Source organism: Sciurus vulgaris, assembly GCF_902686455.1.
Source record: "Sciurus vulgaris genome assembly, chromosome: 6".
NCBI lineage: Eukaryota > Metazoa > Chordata > Mammalia > Rodentia > Sciuridae > Sciurus > Sciurus vulgaris.
In genome coordinates this window covers 6866670-6881700 of record NC_136466.1, presented here as the reverse complement: position 1 = coordinate 6881700, position 15031 = coordinate 6866670, and positions in this window count along the sequence as shown.

Sequence of the window (15031 nt, the reverse complement as noted above, 5' to 3'; positions counted from 1 at the left end):
CCGTACTGTGTGCGAGTAATCCGCCAATAACTGTGAAGAATCAGCTTTGCACAGAGACATAGTGCCACGTGGCCTGGGAGGTTGGAGGTCTGCCATCCAGCGTCGAGGCCTTGGAGCCTGGAAGTCCCCAGTGGAGGCTGGAGGGCTGGTCTCTCTGCGGGTGGATCCCTCATCTGCGGGTGGCCGGAGAGGGCACATCCCCTTCCCCCAGGGTCCTTCCTCTGGGTGTGTCTGCGTCCCCCTCCCTTCTTACAAGGCCAGTCTCTCTGGATTCACGTCCACTCTGATGACCTCGTCTTCTCACCCCTTGGAAACGCCCACTCTCCTAATGCGTTCACCTTCTGGGGTACAGATTGAACGTCCTCCGAAGTGCTTGGGACCCAGAGCATTTCAGATTTGGATTTTTCAAATTTTAGAATGTCTGCACAGACTGTACCAGCTGAGTGTGCCCCACCCAGATCTCTGAGGTCAAAGTGGTTTGAATTTTGGAACATTTGTGATTTCAGAGGGTCAGATTGGAGGTCCCCAGCCCGTACAGAGTCAGGACTTCAGCACGTGGATTTCAGAGGACACTGCTCAGCCCACAGTGCTCTCAGGAGAAAGGCCCCGCCCAGGACCTGGATCCCAGCCCTCTGCATGGCCTGGCGGGCATGGACTCTGCCCCCATGGGCGCCCTCCTGCTGCACCCGCCTCCCGCCTGCACCCGCCCGACAGCAGGGGCGGGTCTGACGCGTTGGAGTGGAGTGGAGCCAAGGGAGCCGCCCCAGGAATCCCCGGACACAGCCACGCCGGCCAAACAGCCTTGAGGAAGGCCAGGGACGCGCCCAATGCAAGTCCTGCGGCTGAGCCACGCTGCGAACAGAGCCCAGCCCCGCAGTCACGCTTCCGCCTCCGCAAAACTCCGTCAAAATCTGGGCACTGCCCGTGTCCGGGACACTGGAAGCTCTGATAACTCAGGGATGTTTCCGGTGTAATTAATAGGATTATTAAGTGTGATTGCTTTAAAAAAAATAGTTATCTCACCTGACAAAAAAATCTGAACGTAGGCAGCTGAAGGTTTGGTTCAGGGACTTGGTGATCAAGAGACACGCTATTCTTTCTGTCCCACTGTCTTCAACAGGTTATTACCTCATGGCCCCATGATGGTTGCTGCTACTCCAGTCATCATGCAGCTACATCATGTCCTCATAAAAGAACGAACGAACAGATGGGGCAGAAGCCTTTGTCTCGGGAGTTGTTGTCGTTTCTTGTAATGTCAGAGGCCATATTCCTGACCCCTACTGTACAGAATTATCATGAGACCTACCTGTATGACGTACAGGAAATCGACCTGCCTGAGGCAGGATTCCTCCAGCGCGAGACCCCTTTGTGGGAAGCAGGCGAAGCAAGACCCAGGTTTTAGCATCGTCTGGCGAGACCACAGCAAGCTACTTCCCTCTCCGTGCCTCGGTTTCCCCACCATGCCTAATGTGGTCAAGTGGGGAACACCTCGGACCACTCTCCCCTCCCTGAGGACTCCAGCCCGAGGCCAGGCGTCACCTGCAGAGCCACACAGGAGTCCACCCAGGCGCTCGGCCTGAATTCTGCAGTGCGGCAGCTTCTTCAAGCTTGGAGGTGCAGGGAATGCAGAATGCCCTCCACCTAGGCAGCTCCCCTTAGGGCTGAGGAGGCGCCCACTGGGTCGAGGGGTCATCGGGCGCCTCCTCAGAAAGTGGGTACTGGGTGCATAAAGAGATGACTGTCCCTGGCCGGGAGGCCTCACTCACAGCCCTGCTCCTGCTTGGCAAGTCTGCTCCAGAAAGGCTTCTTCCCAGGGGCCGGGCAGCACTTATTTTTAAATTGAACAGACGCAAACCGACGTAGGACGTGCGCGTAGCGAGGTCGGCGCGTCGGCTCTGATTACTTCTGCCTTTAACTTGATTGGAACGTCCAGGGTCTGATCATCAGAGCAAGAGGCCCTTGTTTGGACCATGTTCATTCTGCTTGGCGACTGTGCGCAAACCTGACCTGCCATTATCACAGCCGCCCTGGGACCAGCCCCACATGGGGCACTAGGGAAGCAGAAGTGAGAGAACCCGCGGGCCTGGAGGCGCCCCCGTGGTGGGGAAGGCGCTGCCACAGGCGCCTCGTGGGGCCACAGTGGACAACAGTGTGCCCGGGATGCAGCTCTGGGGGCCAGGGCAGCCCCTCCGGGAGCTGGGGAAGGCAAAGGCCAGACAGCAGACACACCAGGACGGGTTCCAGGGTCAGGAAGCGCCCGGCAAAGGCACGGAGGCACGGAGCAGCACTGGGTGAAAGGGACCATACTCAGCCGGGGACCGAGATGGAGAGGGGACCAGGGCCCGCGAGCAGCACCAGAGGCAAGAGGTTGGTTTCCCATGCCGCAAAGCTGAGCCTGCTGGAGAGCAGCGGGGCCTGAGGTCTCTTTCCCTCTCCCGGCCAGCAGATTCCCGGGGCCCTTGTCACCTAGACACATGGGACTCAGACCCTGTTTTCCCAAATACAGATTCCAGAGCGCATGGAGGGCTTGGTGGATTTTCCTGACCACTTCCCAGTGGCCTCTCTGCCCACACCTGCAGTGCTGCAGAGGCAGGTGGGATGGATGATCTCTGTGCCACTCAGGAGATGGGCTGCCAGCTCCTCAGCCTGAGACCAATGGTGTCTTCAGCTTCCGGAAAGAAAAGCAAGATCTTCAGATCCTAACAGATAAGACAGCTGCGGAAAAATGTGTGAAGACCTTTATGAAGATTTTAAAGTAAAAATGTAAAAAGTAAAAATGGCCTATTGTCCTCAGAAAAGGATGGATGCTGCCCAGAGAGGAACCCCGGGCCCACCAAGGCGCTTCGGTGTTGGAAACTGAGCTCCCAGCACAGAGAGACGCTGGCTAGTGGCACATGATCCTCTCTGACGGATTTGGCAGGGAATTGGATTTTTGTGTTTCCAGGGACCCTGAACAAGCTGCCTTCACTGTGCCCAGCCGACAGAGACCTGGCAGGGGCTGACTTCTCCCCAGCACAGCCAGCGCGTGGGCTGGGGAGAACTGTCCACTCAGCGCCACGTGGAGTCCTGCTTCCTCTGCCCCCACCCCAGCCGTGGAAGAAGACGCCAAGCTGGAAAATGAGAGGACACTGGACCAGGGAAAAACCTGCTTCCAGCTTAGCTTTAGGAAAGGTCTGCAGCTCTGGGCCTTTCTGGGACCGTTCAAAGATGTTAGAGGAGAAAGGAGAAGCCATTGCAGAGAGGAGGTCGGGTCTTGAATTCTCTTGCTCACCAAGTTGGCTGCGTGGGTGAGTGAGGCTCTTTGGAGAATTCGTGCACACCCTGGTCTCTTGGCCTGGCTGGCCTCGGCAGTGGCAGGGCCTCTGAGGCACCATGGAGAGGAGAGGGCGCAGGGGACCAGGCATCGCAGGCCACGCCCCTGGCTAGAGTCTGGCTGGTCTGAGCGTCGTGGCCTGTGGCCGAGCGACTTCCATGTCACTGCGCCTCTGTGTCTTCTGCACACCCTTCCTCAGCACCCACGCCTTGGGGTCCTGGAGGCAGCCAGGAAGTTGTGTGTGGAGGAATCCGAGAGCCCCAGGGAAGCCAACTTGGATTCGGTGCCCACAGCACAGAGGATAAAGCCAGGCTAGGTGTGGAATCAGGGCATGTGACTGTCCTACTGCCACCATGTCCTCCTCCGCCTGCCCCTCTTCCCACCTCACTCCACCTCCAGCCACCCACCGGGGTCTCGCTAGGTGGTCCTTGGTGGACGGGCCTCCAGCCCATTTCCCTCCCAGAGCGGGGACCCCACCCTGGGTTCTGGTTTTCTTGAGTGACTGTTCCTGGGCACCCTTTTCCTGCCCACTTTCCTGGAGCTCCTTGGGGTGTGTTTGAGTATGATTTTTTTTAAGTCGGAAGCAGTTGGAGACATCAGGTTGATAATACGGGAAGTTTCTTGGTGTGTGTGTGTGTGTGTGTCCAGGTGAGCTGAGTTCTGGGAACTGGCGCCCCGCTGCTGATAACATCCCCCGCTAGAGCTGCAGCTGGTGGCTGTCACAGTCAGTAGGAGGGCTGTGTCGCCCGCGGTTAAGATGAGGGGCCTGCGTCATGGGGAGGAGGGCGTAACCCACCCCTGGCTCGTGGTGGGTGCTCTTGGGGCCCCGGGCATTCAGCTCCTGCCTGGAGGGCAGTGTGACTGGCTTGTTCCTCATCAGGCTGTTCCCAGCCCCACGTAGTCAGCTGTCACTCGGGGGTCTGTCCGTCATGGCAGGTGCAGTCCTGCTTGCGAGGGTGGGAGATGCCTGCCCTGGACAGATGTGGGTCTGGCACTGTGAGACCAAGTGGCCAGCCCAGGAGAATGAGATGCTCAAGTTAGACACACAGCAGACCGTCCTGCAGGGAGGAGGACCAGGAAACGAGGACGGCTGGAGCTGGGCCAGGTGGTCCCACGCATGACGAGGCAGCCCCTGCCGAGCCCGCCAGCCTCCGGCAGAGGCAGTTTCCTTTCAGACCATTCTGGGAGAGCCGCAAGGTCTGTGTGGCGTGGTGGCCAGGCGAGAAAGGAGCTTGTCTCCTGGGTTGCCCGCTGTCCTTTGGAACCCTCAAAGCAAGCTCCGAGGAGATGTCAGTATCTGTTCTACAGAGGAGAAAACCGAGGCTCAGAGAGGTGAGGCCACTTGCCCCACATCTCACAGCTGTGATGAAAACGTCAGTTTCTTTCTGCAAAACTGATTTTCCTGCTGGAAGATATTGCAGCTCACGAACACGGGGCCAGGAATCACTGAAAATGGTCCTTTAGGACCAGCCTGTTTTGTGGGCTTAGGCACAAATTCTCCAACTTAGCACTAGGCTCCCTCGCGACCCCCAGGAGGCTGTCAAAAGCACTCACTGAACACTGATTGGAGAAAGACCTGCAATAATTGCCCACGACTAGTTTGCCATATGCCAGGCTCTGTCCCAAGCATGTTTTATGTCACGGCCGATTGAGCCTCATGATGACCCCAGAGCCAGCACCATTCAGCAGCAGAAGTGAAGTTGCGAGGGCGGAACTTCTTGCCTGCAGCATCACCATTGAGAAGCGTCTCAGCTGGGATCTGGGCCCAGGTGGCCAGTCTGGCTGTAAGTGTGTGCTCTTTATTGCACGATCAGGGGCCTCTGTGACCTAAAGACATGACGGACAGACCCATAGATGTCAGGCCAAGACATGACGGACAGACACATGAACGTCCCACAAAGGCAAGTGGGGATCACTCTCTGTTGAGGTCTCTGAACCCCAAGCCCTGCTGGGCTCTTTACCCCACCACAAGTCTGTGGGTGAGTGACAGGAAGACAATGGCTCAGGAGGTTGAGACGCCTGGAAGCCACACAGCTGCAGAGCCAGAATTTAAAGCGAAATGTGTCACTCAAGCCCAAGGTCATCCCAACCCTCCAGGGAACCCGGGGGGGGTCAAGGGAGGGGACTGCACCGTCTCAGCGTGAGAGGCCGCAGCTCTGGGCAGGTGCTGGTGGTCAGAGGCCTAGTGCAGGAGAACTCGGAGCCCACCCTCCCACGGCCCCTGGGACCGGCAGACTTCTGCGGGGGGATCTTCACTGACTGCAGGTTTTCAGTTTCCCGGATGCTCCTGACAGCTTTCACGAGATGATTGCAGGGTAGACGGCTGTAACCTCTCGAGGTTTGCGAACACTCGGCAAGTGGGAGGTCTGTGTCTCCCTGGGTGCCACAGCGGCTGCTTCTTTACAGCTCTGGTTGCTGAGCTCTCCCCCGTGAGCACGCCAGGCTGGAGCACAGGAGAGGGGATCCAGCCAGGGTCCTGTGGGAAGCCGCGGACGGGACCCTGGGACCTCGTGGGGAAGGGAGGCAGGAGTCCAGGGTGCCTGGAAGTGAAGACAGGCCAAGGAGACAATTCTGCACGCACTCCACGGCTCCTCGCCGTGACTCAGGATGAAATGTCTACCTGCCACTGTGGTCCCAGGCCCGTTGCCAGGCCTCCAGTTCTGGCCAGGGTCCCTGGAATCAACCTCGGCCTTTCCTCTCCTGCCTTTTCTCTTCTCAGGGGACTCTGAGGACCCTGAAGCTGATGCTCACCTGCCAGGTGTCTTCCTCGATGCTTTCTCCTGCTCTGAGACCCTCGCCTTCTGGGGAGCAACCTGGGTGGCAGAGACCCAGCAGGCAATGTCTGTGGCTTAACCCTTGAGCCCAGAGAGGCGCCTTCAAATGCAGACAGCAGTTCAGGAATTCACGTTTCTTCTCCTTTCTCTTATTCTCCTTCTCCTTCTTCCTCTTATTCTCTTTCCTTTCTTCTTCTTCTTCTTGTTTTTTTTGCAATGCTATAGATCCACCCAGGACCTCATGCACACCAGGCAAGCACTCCACCGAGCTCTGCAGCCAGGGGTCAGCATCTGAAACTGCCTGAGTAAGCGTCAGGTGTCCCTGTGGGCAATGAGAGCCATGAGGGGCTTTGGGCTGCAGAGTGAGGAGGTTACCTCTGCATTTTAGATGAATCCCCCCTAGAGGCAGAGGGCAGGAGGAGGCCATCACTAAATAAGTCCCCTGAACACCAAAGCAAGGGTTGAGATCAACAGTCCAGGGAGGCCGGGCTTCTCTATCCAGCTCTCCAGACCAAACTCTGCTGGGAATGTCCCTGAAGATGAGGGATGGGAACCCTGGCCTGTGGCCAGGGCTGTGCTGTGGACATCTGCAGCCCAGCAGCAGTGGTGCTGGTCCCGGGGCCTGGAAGGTGGCTGATGCCCTGCTGCGGTGCTGCCTCAACTCTGCCCATGGACAGTGTCAACAAGAATTTGCAAGAGAAACCCCCAGAAGCAGGTGCTGAGCTCAAGTGGTGGGTCCCCCACCCCCCGCTCACAACGGAAGGGAAGCTGGTCCAGCTTCCAGGTGGCCTGGGATGGAGTTTGTCTGCAGAGACTCCAGGCAGTGCTATGCTGGACTGTGGCTTCTTGCTGGCTCCGAGCTGCCCTTTGGCATGCTCCGGAGACTGGCCAGCAGCAGAGGCAGCAGGAGGGAAACTGGGGGCCCTCGCTCCACCCAGATCTTACGTGTTCCACTTGTTGGATGCCTGGGTAGATTTTTCATTTGTCCTCAGCCTCCTGAAGTCTGCAACACCATCGGAAGTCCTGAATGGTCGGTCATTCTGGTTATCTATCACTAAGTACAAACCACCTTAAATTTGGGACTTAAAGCAAAGCTGAATTATTCTCTCCTGGTTCCGTGGGTTGACTGGACACAGCCTGGTGTTCCTTGCCAGGGTCCCATGCAGCTGTGGTCAGATGGCCACTAGGCTGGCCACCTGAGGGCTCAGCCAGGGTGCGCGTCCAGGCTCCTTCCTGCTCAGGGCTGGAGCCTCTGCTCAATGGCAGTAAGAGCTGTGGCTGGCCGGGGACCTCTCTCCCCACTGTGGCTGGCCAGGGACCTCTCTCCCACTGTGGCTGGCTGGGGACCTCTCTCCCCACCGTGGTTGGCCGGGGACGTCTCTCTCCCTACCTGCGCCGTTTCCCCACGGCCTCCAAGGGGCCCCTTCATGCGAGGGCCAGCATCCCCAGAGGTCTGGACAGAGCTTCCAGGGCTACTTGTGACCCACCACTGGAAGTGACTCGGAGCCATTTCCACTGGCTGGAGGTGAAAGGCAGGCGCAGCCTCTTTCAAGGAGCAGGAAGTGTGCCAGGGTGAATGCCCAGTGCCTGGCTCTCTGGTGATGACGCATCGCACCTGCCCCTGGGGTCTGGTTGGCACAGGACCCGATGCCATGAGAAAAGAGGTACTGGATGGGTGGCCTCAGGACCTGGGCAGCCACCAAGATGTCCAGAACGTTCCCAAGGAGAAAAAAGTGCCCCTGTTTCCACGGTTCACCTGCCTCTTCCTCAACAGAAGCTGCCCGAGGGGACAAAAGACACGGCCTCTGTTACAGACGCACCAGGGTCCCCTCCTCACTCTCTTCCTGGGGCCTGGGGACCCTTCTTTTGCACTCATTTCTACATGTTACCAGTGATTTGGGGTTTCTGTTTTCTTTTCTTTGGGTTTTTCGTTTGGTTTCAGTTCTGAATGCAGTGGTCAGAAAGTGTAAAGAAGAAAGACATCTCCCTGACCTCTCAGCTCTCCTGTCCTGCCCTCCACGGTGACCACGGCTAGCAGTGCCTAGTGTGACCCCTGAGAGACCACTGTGGTACCTGGTGTGACCCCCGAGAGACCACTGCTGTGCCTGGTGTGACCCCCGAGAGACCACTGCAGTGCCTGGTGCATCTGTCCCCCCAGAGGACACTGCAGTGCCTGGTGCATCTGTCCCCCCATAGACCACTGCAGTGCCTGGTGCATCTGTCCCCCTATAGACCACTGCAGTGCCTGGTGCATCTGTCCCCCCAGAGGACACTGCAGTGCCTGGTGCATCTGTTCCCCCATAGATCACTGCAGTGCCTGTTGTGACCCCTTAGAGACCACTGCAGTGCCTGGTGCATCTGTCCCCCTATAGATCACTGCAGTGCCTGGTGCATCTGTCCCCCCAGAGAACACTACTGTGCCTGCTGCATCTGTCCCCCCAGAGACCACTGCATCCTCACAGGTGTGAAGGAATTCTTCCCAACTAGTGAGGAGCACTCTGTAACACGCCTGGACTGGTGTGTGCAGGCGTGTGGGAGCACGTGCAGGCGTGCCTGAGTGTGTGTGCTCCTCAAGTCCCGCTGGGAGCTGGTGCACTTGAGCCTCAGAGCACCTCGCTCCTTTTCCAGCTGCACCGGGTTCCGCTGCAGGGATGTGCTATCCTGCTGCTGGTGGCAGTCCCTGTGGATGGGCAGGGTGGGCAGCTTGCAGAGTGGCCTTTACAGACACGATCTCCCTCCTTCTGTGCCACGCCGCCTGTTTCATCCTTATTTGTCCCTATGCCTGTCTGTGACAGGGCTGCATTATCGTTTGAGTTCTCTGTTAATCGCACCACATTTTCTGCACTGCAATGGTCTCTGGGGGGACACACCAGCCACTGCCGATCGTGGTCACCCTGGAGCGCAGGGCAGGAGAGCTGAGAGGTCATAATCTGCACTTTTTGCAAGTTCCCTTTAAGGACGGAGCCTTAGCAGCACATTGACCCAGGAGAGACACAGCGGTCCGAGGGTGCTAGACACCTTACCCCTGCCATGGGTTCCCAGGAACCAGGGCTTTGGAGCCAATAGGTGCAGTTACACCTTCCAACTCCCTCGGGTCCTCCCAGATACACCTCCTGCAGCAGATTTTAGAACACAGTAATAAATGCTCAGACTTCTAAGTCAGACAGAGAGGGACCAAATCTTCACCCCACCTATGGGGAGTGCCCACAGGGGAAGCACTCACCCCAGAGCCTCAGTTTCCCTAAACTGGACTCGTAACTCTGGGACTGAGAAAGTGTAAAATATTCGTTTTTTTTTTACACATCTACCCCTTCATATCCAAAGGGGACTGGTTCCCAGTGTCCCTTCCAACACCAAATCCTGAGGATGCTCAACCCCCTGCGCGAAATGGGAAACATTACGTAGAACCCACACATAACCCTTCTGTAGAGCTTAAATCACCTCCAGATTATTTATAACCCTTAATGCAATATCAGGTCTCTGTAAATACTTGTTATACCACATCTTTAGGAAGTAATCTCAAGAAAAATGCTTGGTGGTCAGGTGTGCTTCCTCTGCACATTTCCAGTCCAGGATGGATCAGACCCGGGGAAGGGAGGTGCCGAGGACCCGTCGTCTGTGGGGATGGCACCAAGGGGCAGGGGGCACTCTGGCTTTGTAATCCTTGTTGGGAGGTCCCCTGTAATTCGGATAAGCAAAGCAAGTTGAGGAGCTGAGCCCAGATTCCCCTCTGGCCCAGGGAAGCCCCATCCACTCTTTCTAACTCAGACAACTGCAAATACTATGGCCTCCTCCTCGCAGAGATAGGGCGCATTGCTCAGAACAGGGCCTCCAAATGCTCCTGGTGCACCCCGCGGGGCGAGAATGCAGAAGCCACCATGGAAAGTCTTCTGGCAGCTTCTCGTCAAGCTGAGCATGAGTGCGACCTTCAATCCAGCAACTCCACTCCTGAGACGTCCCCGCCCATAGAAACCCGGGCACGTGAACGTTCACAGCACCCTGCTCAAAATGGCTGAAAGGCGGGGGCTGCAGGCACAGCTGAGGTGCCCATCAATAAGAACGGATCATCAGGACTGGGCACTCTCGGGCACAGAAAGAGCCATCTACCGAGACGTCAACAATACCCAGGGAACTGGGAAAACAGGCTGAGCAGAGAAAGCCAGCCAGAAAAGGCACTTAGGTTAAGACTGCACTTACAGAAAGTTCTGGGAAAGGAAAAGAACGGGCTGGAACAGTATTTCCTCAGGGGCGAGTGGGGAGGGCGTGGCCTGGGCGGCGTGCAGGAACTCTGGAGAGCCGCGGAATGATCGGCAGCTGGGAGGGCTTGGGTCACACACCCAGGCCTGTGCATTTGTCGCTGAGTGGCACAGGAAGATCTGTGCATTTCTCTCCACGCAAACTCCATTTATCTCTATAAGAAAGGGCGTGGCACCATGCTGAGCTGCTGGGGATGCCGTGTGTGGATGTGTGCAGCTTACTTTGAAATGCATCAAAAATAAGGTAGGTTGATAGCGGGCTGGATGGCTGGATGTGAGGTAAAACAAATGTAAGAAAACTCCAAAAGTCGTGGATTAAGCGGGTGGGCACGTGGATGTTCACTGTAGCACTCTCCGCTTTTCTGAACGTTTGAAGTTTTTCCTAGCAGAATGCTGGGGGTGAAAACGTACTGCCTGGGTTTACCTCGTAGCTTCACCCTCCTCAGCTCTGTGACCTTAGAGAAGTTGCTTGGTATCTCTGTGCTGTGCCTGTTTCCTCATCTGTGGAACAGTGGTGAACGCTGGACTCTTCTGAGGATTAAATGAGTGTTACTCTGAAGCACTTAGAACTGGCACAGAGTAGTCTCAGTAAACATGTCTTTGACCAGAAAATACTCAGAGGTGGTGACTGCAAGGGCTGCACTGTTCAATACTTCCAACAGGATTCCGAGCGCAGCGTGCTGAGGGGTGTCGGGGACAAGCTGCACTCTCCTCCACTCTCAATTTCTTCAACTCGAAAGCGGGAATGATCACACTGCTCTGGGCTTTTAAGAGGACTAAATAACACACTTTGCATACATAAGAGCAACTGAAGCAGGGCTCGATTAAAGCCCTAGACCCAACCTGCTCCTCCCTGGACAAAGCGAAGAGGTTGGCAGAGTGGTAGCCTCCCCAGCCTCCTGCTGCGCATGCTCAGCACCGGACTCCAGCGGGCCGCCTGGAGTCTCACGCCGCAGCACCTGAGGATGGATGACTGGGGGGCGTGGCCAAGAGGAGGGAGCTCTGCTCCCCTGGCAGATGGGAGATGTGGCGCCCCTGCTGGCGGCCTCCTGGATTATCCAGGCGGGATTGTTCTGAACTGCATGGGCCAGCACTTCAGGCATCCCCACCCAGGCCGGCCTCCGCAGGCATGCGCTGGTAAGAAGTGGAGGAGTCCAGCGGTCTCCCTCTTAGACCATCGTCGGAAGCAGGTTTTACCTGAGTCGCAAGCACCATGCTTGCCAAGCCCAGGCTCAGGTCTGAGGCCACGCACTAGGAGTTCATGAATATACGGCATTTACAATTTACACCAAAAGTGCAAACTGGTTGTCAGGATCTCCTCTGCGGTGGCTTCCCGACTTCCACTTCTCTCCTAACGGGTACCTCCGCTTCCTCCAGCAACGCCCTCGGAAGCGAACTTGCCCTGACCCCATGGCCTGGCGCCATGCGCTTTCCAGGGAGCGACTTCTTGTTGCCAATTTAAAACTCCATCTGGGTTTCAAGAGGGTCTTCATTCATGCCTCACTGATCTGCTTCTTTCTGACAAAATTCTGCGTTGTGAGAGAAGTGCGCAGCCCAAGGCTCTAGAGGTGGTGGGAGTGCCTGGGCGCGGCAGGGGCCTGGGCGTGGGCTCTGCGTGCGTTTCCTTCCTCTGGGCAGCACTTGAATGGAATTGAAATCCCGAAGGCCACGAGTTTCCCACTGAGCACGAGGCAGCGAGGGACGGCTTCTCCGGGGAACCCGGGGAACGGGCATGCCCATCGACAGGGGCTTGGGGTGAGTCGGCAGAGGTTCAGCCGCGCACCCCTCACCCCATCCGGGGCCCTTCCGTGACCCAGGTGGCTGCTCACGCCCTCGTCCTCCCAGGAAGGCCGCCCCCACCGGTCCTGTACAAACTCAGCAGCATCGTGAGCTGAGTCCCCAAATATCGATGTAAATTTCTTTGACACATAATGACTGCCCGTACTTGTGGAGTACCTGTGGCATTGCAGGACGTGTGTGCCCTGCTGGATGGCCGACCAGGCCGTGGGCATGGCCGCCTCCTTATCCATGGTCTCTTTGTGTTGGAGAGTTCAGTCTGCTCTCCGCTGGCTACTTTGAAATACCGGTGAGCTACTGTGCAGCGTAGCCACCCCACTGGGGTACAGGACGATAGATGTCATCCTTCCCGTCCAGCGGCACCGTGCCGCTCAGCGTCCTGGCTCCGGCTCACCCCGCCCCCTTGGTTGTACTGACACTCTCTCTGTTGCTGTGATTCTTAGCCCAGGTTTCCTGTCGTCCCAGGGAAGGTCCGTGGCACTTCCCTGTTCCCCCTGGACATGACCTTCCCAACCCGCCCTGTCACACACGGCTGCCGAGAGGCTCTCTCCTGCCACCTTTCCTCATCACGAGCGTGCAACGTGGTCACACAGCAGCCGAAGCTCGGAGCTCAGAGTCACGAGTGAGGTCAGACTCCAGTTCTGCAGCGCTCGACTACGTGGCCTTAAACTGGCGACTGCACCTTCTGTCTCGCTCGTCCCCTAGAATGGAGTACGCTGGCGCTCCCTGGGGCTGTGGGAAGGTGAGCCGAGATCATCCTTCCAGACTGCTGCGGCTGCGGGAGAGCGCCATCAGGAAACGGACACATCAACGGGGTCGCCCGACTAGAGGGCCAGGGCCCTGCGAGGAGCTGGAGAGCATGCTGCCAGAGTCCGTCCGGAGAGCAGGGCAGGAAAGCGCAGCCGCCTCTACCTCACGGCCCGCAAGAGCCGAGGATGTGGGGAATGCCGGCCTGTTGGGACCGTCTGGTTGGGCTGCAGGGAGGACACTGCCCACGGGGGTCCACTGAGACCCCGGTTCAAGGCACTTGGAGTCAGGTCTGCAAGATGTCCCTGTGGAGCACTACCTGATAAGTGACTTCCGAATGCTCCGGGAGGCAAAGTGCTATCCAAGTGTCACTTTGGATGTGAAGTCCCTCCCCTAGAGCCAAGTCAGAGACTTGGAAAATCCATTACTTAGCAACAGCCGACCCTAATCAGAAAGGGATGTGACACTGCTCTTGTGACCTTGGGGACACAGCTGGAAAACTACCAGCAGCTACTGATTGAAAAGGACCCTGAAGGCAAAGGCGTCTGTAAATAACCATCGACCATCTGTGGTGTGAGGGCGCAGTGCGGGGACAGAGCCCCAGCTCTGGAGTTGGTCTCCAGAGAGACCTCAGCTCGGGAGGAGAGCGTGACCTGGAGCAAGGACTTGGCCTCCATGAATGTCACTCTCCTGACCTCCAACAGAAAGGATGGGCTCGCATCCGTCACTATCATCACGAACACTCAATGACTGACAGGCACAGTGCACTTGCCACAGTGCCAGCCCGGAGCCAACTGCTGCACCAGGGGCACATGGCCCGGAAGTTCCTTCTGAAAACCTGGAGCCGCAAGCCTAATAGTTATTGCAATCTCGTGCACTGTAGCCTACCCGTCAAGACTCCCCAGGACAGAACGACACGTGCTGTGCCAAGCTGCTCGGTCGCCTCGCCGACCCTCTGCCGCACACTGACCGTGTGAGTTCTCAACAGACAAAGCCTGTGTGAGTATGGACACCCCAGGTGTGAGAGCCTCAGCACAGCACAGGTGCTCAGGAACAGGTGCCATCGACGTGAGCAGAAGCTCATCGTGGGAAGACCACGTGCCGTGCCGAGCAGTGGGACATCACACACACACACACACACACACACACTTTTTCCTATTCCATCAAAAATACGAGTGCTATTATCCAGTCTGGAATGTCTGGCTCCAGACCATACTTTTCATTTTATGAATGAAGTAATTGATACCAAGAGGGGTACGCGCAAAAATGAGACGAGTCGCACTAATGGCAGAACAATTTTCAAACTCAAATCTGTGTCCGTCGTGAACACTCTTGCTATTCACCCAAGATCCTGTCTTGAACAACTGAATGAATGAAGGATGGATGGAGGGAGGGAGGGAGGGAGGGAGGGAGGGAGGGATCGAGGGAGGGAGGGAGAAATGGAGAGAGGGAGGGAGAGAGGGAGGGAGTGAGGGAGGGAGAGAGGGAGGGAGTGAGGGATGGAGGGAGGGGAGGGATAGAGGGATGGAGGGAGAGAGGGAGGGATAGAGGGATGGAGGCAGAGAGGAAGGGAGGGAGGGATGGAGAGAGGGAGGGATAGAGGGATGGAGAGAGGGAGGGATAGAGGGATGGAGAGAGGGAGGGATGGAGGGATGGAGGGAGAGAGGGAGGGAGGGGGGATGGAGGGAGAGAGGGAGGGATAGAGGGATGGAGGGAGAGAGGGAGGGATAGAGGGATGGAGGGAGAGAGGGAGGGGTAGAGGGATGGAGGGAGAGAGGGAGGGGTAGAGGGATGGAGGGAGAGAGGGAGGGATAGAGGGATGGAGGGAGAGAGGGAGGGATAGAGGGATGGAGGGAGAGAGGGAGGGAGGGATGGAGGGAGGGATGGAGGGAGAGAGGGAGGGAGGGATGGAGAGAGGGAGGGATAGAGGGAAGGAGGCAGAGAGGGAGGGAGGGAGGGATGGAGGGAGGGAGGGATAGAGGGATGGAGAGAGGGAGGGATGGAGGGATGGAGAGAGGGAGGGATGGAGGGATGGAGGGATGGAGGGAGAGAGGGAGGGGTAGAGGGATGGAGGGAGAGAGGGAGGGGTAGAGGGATGGAGGGAGAGAGGGAGGGAGGGAGGGATGGAGGGAGAGAGGGAGGGG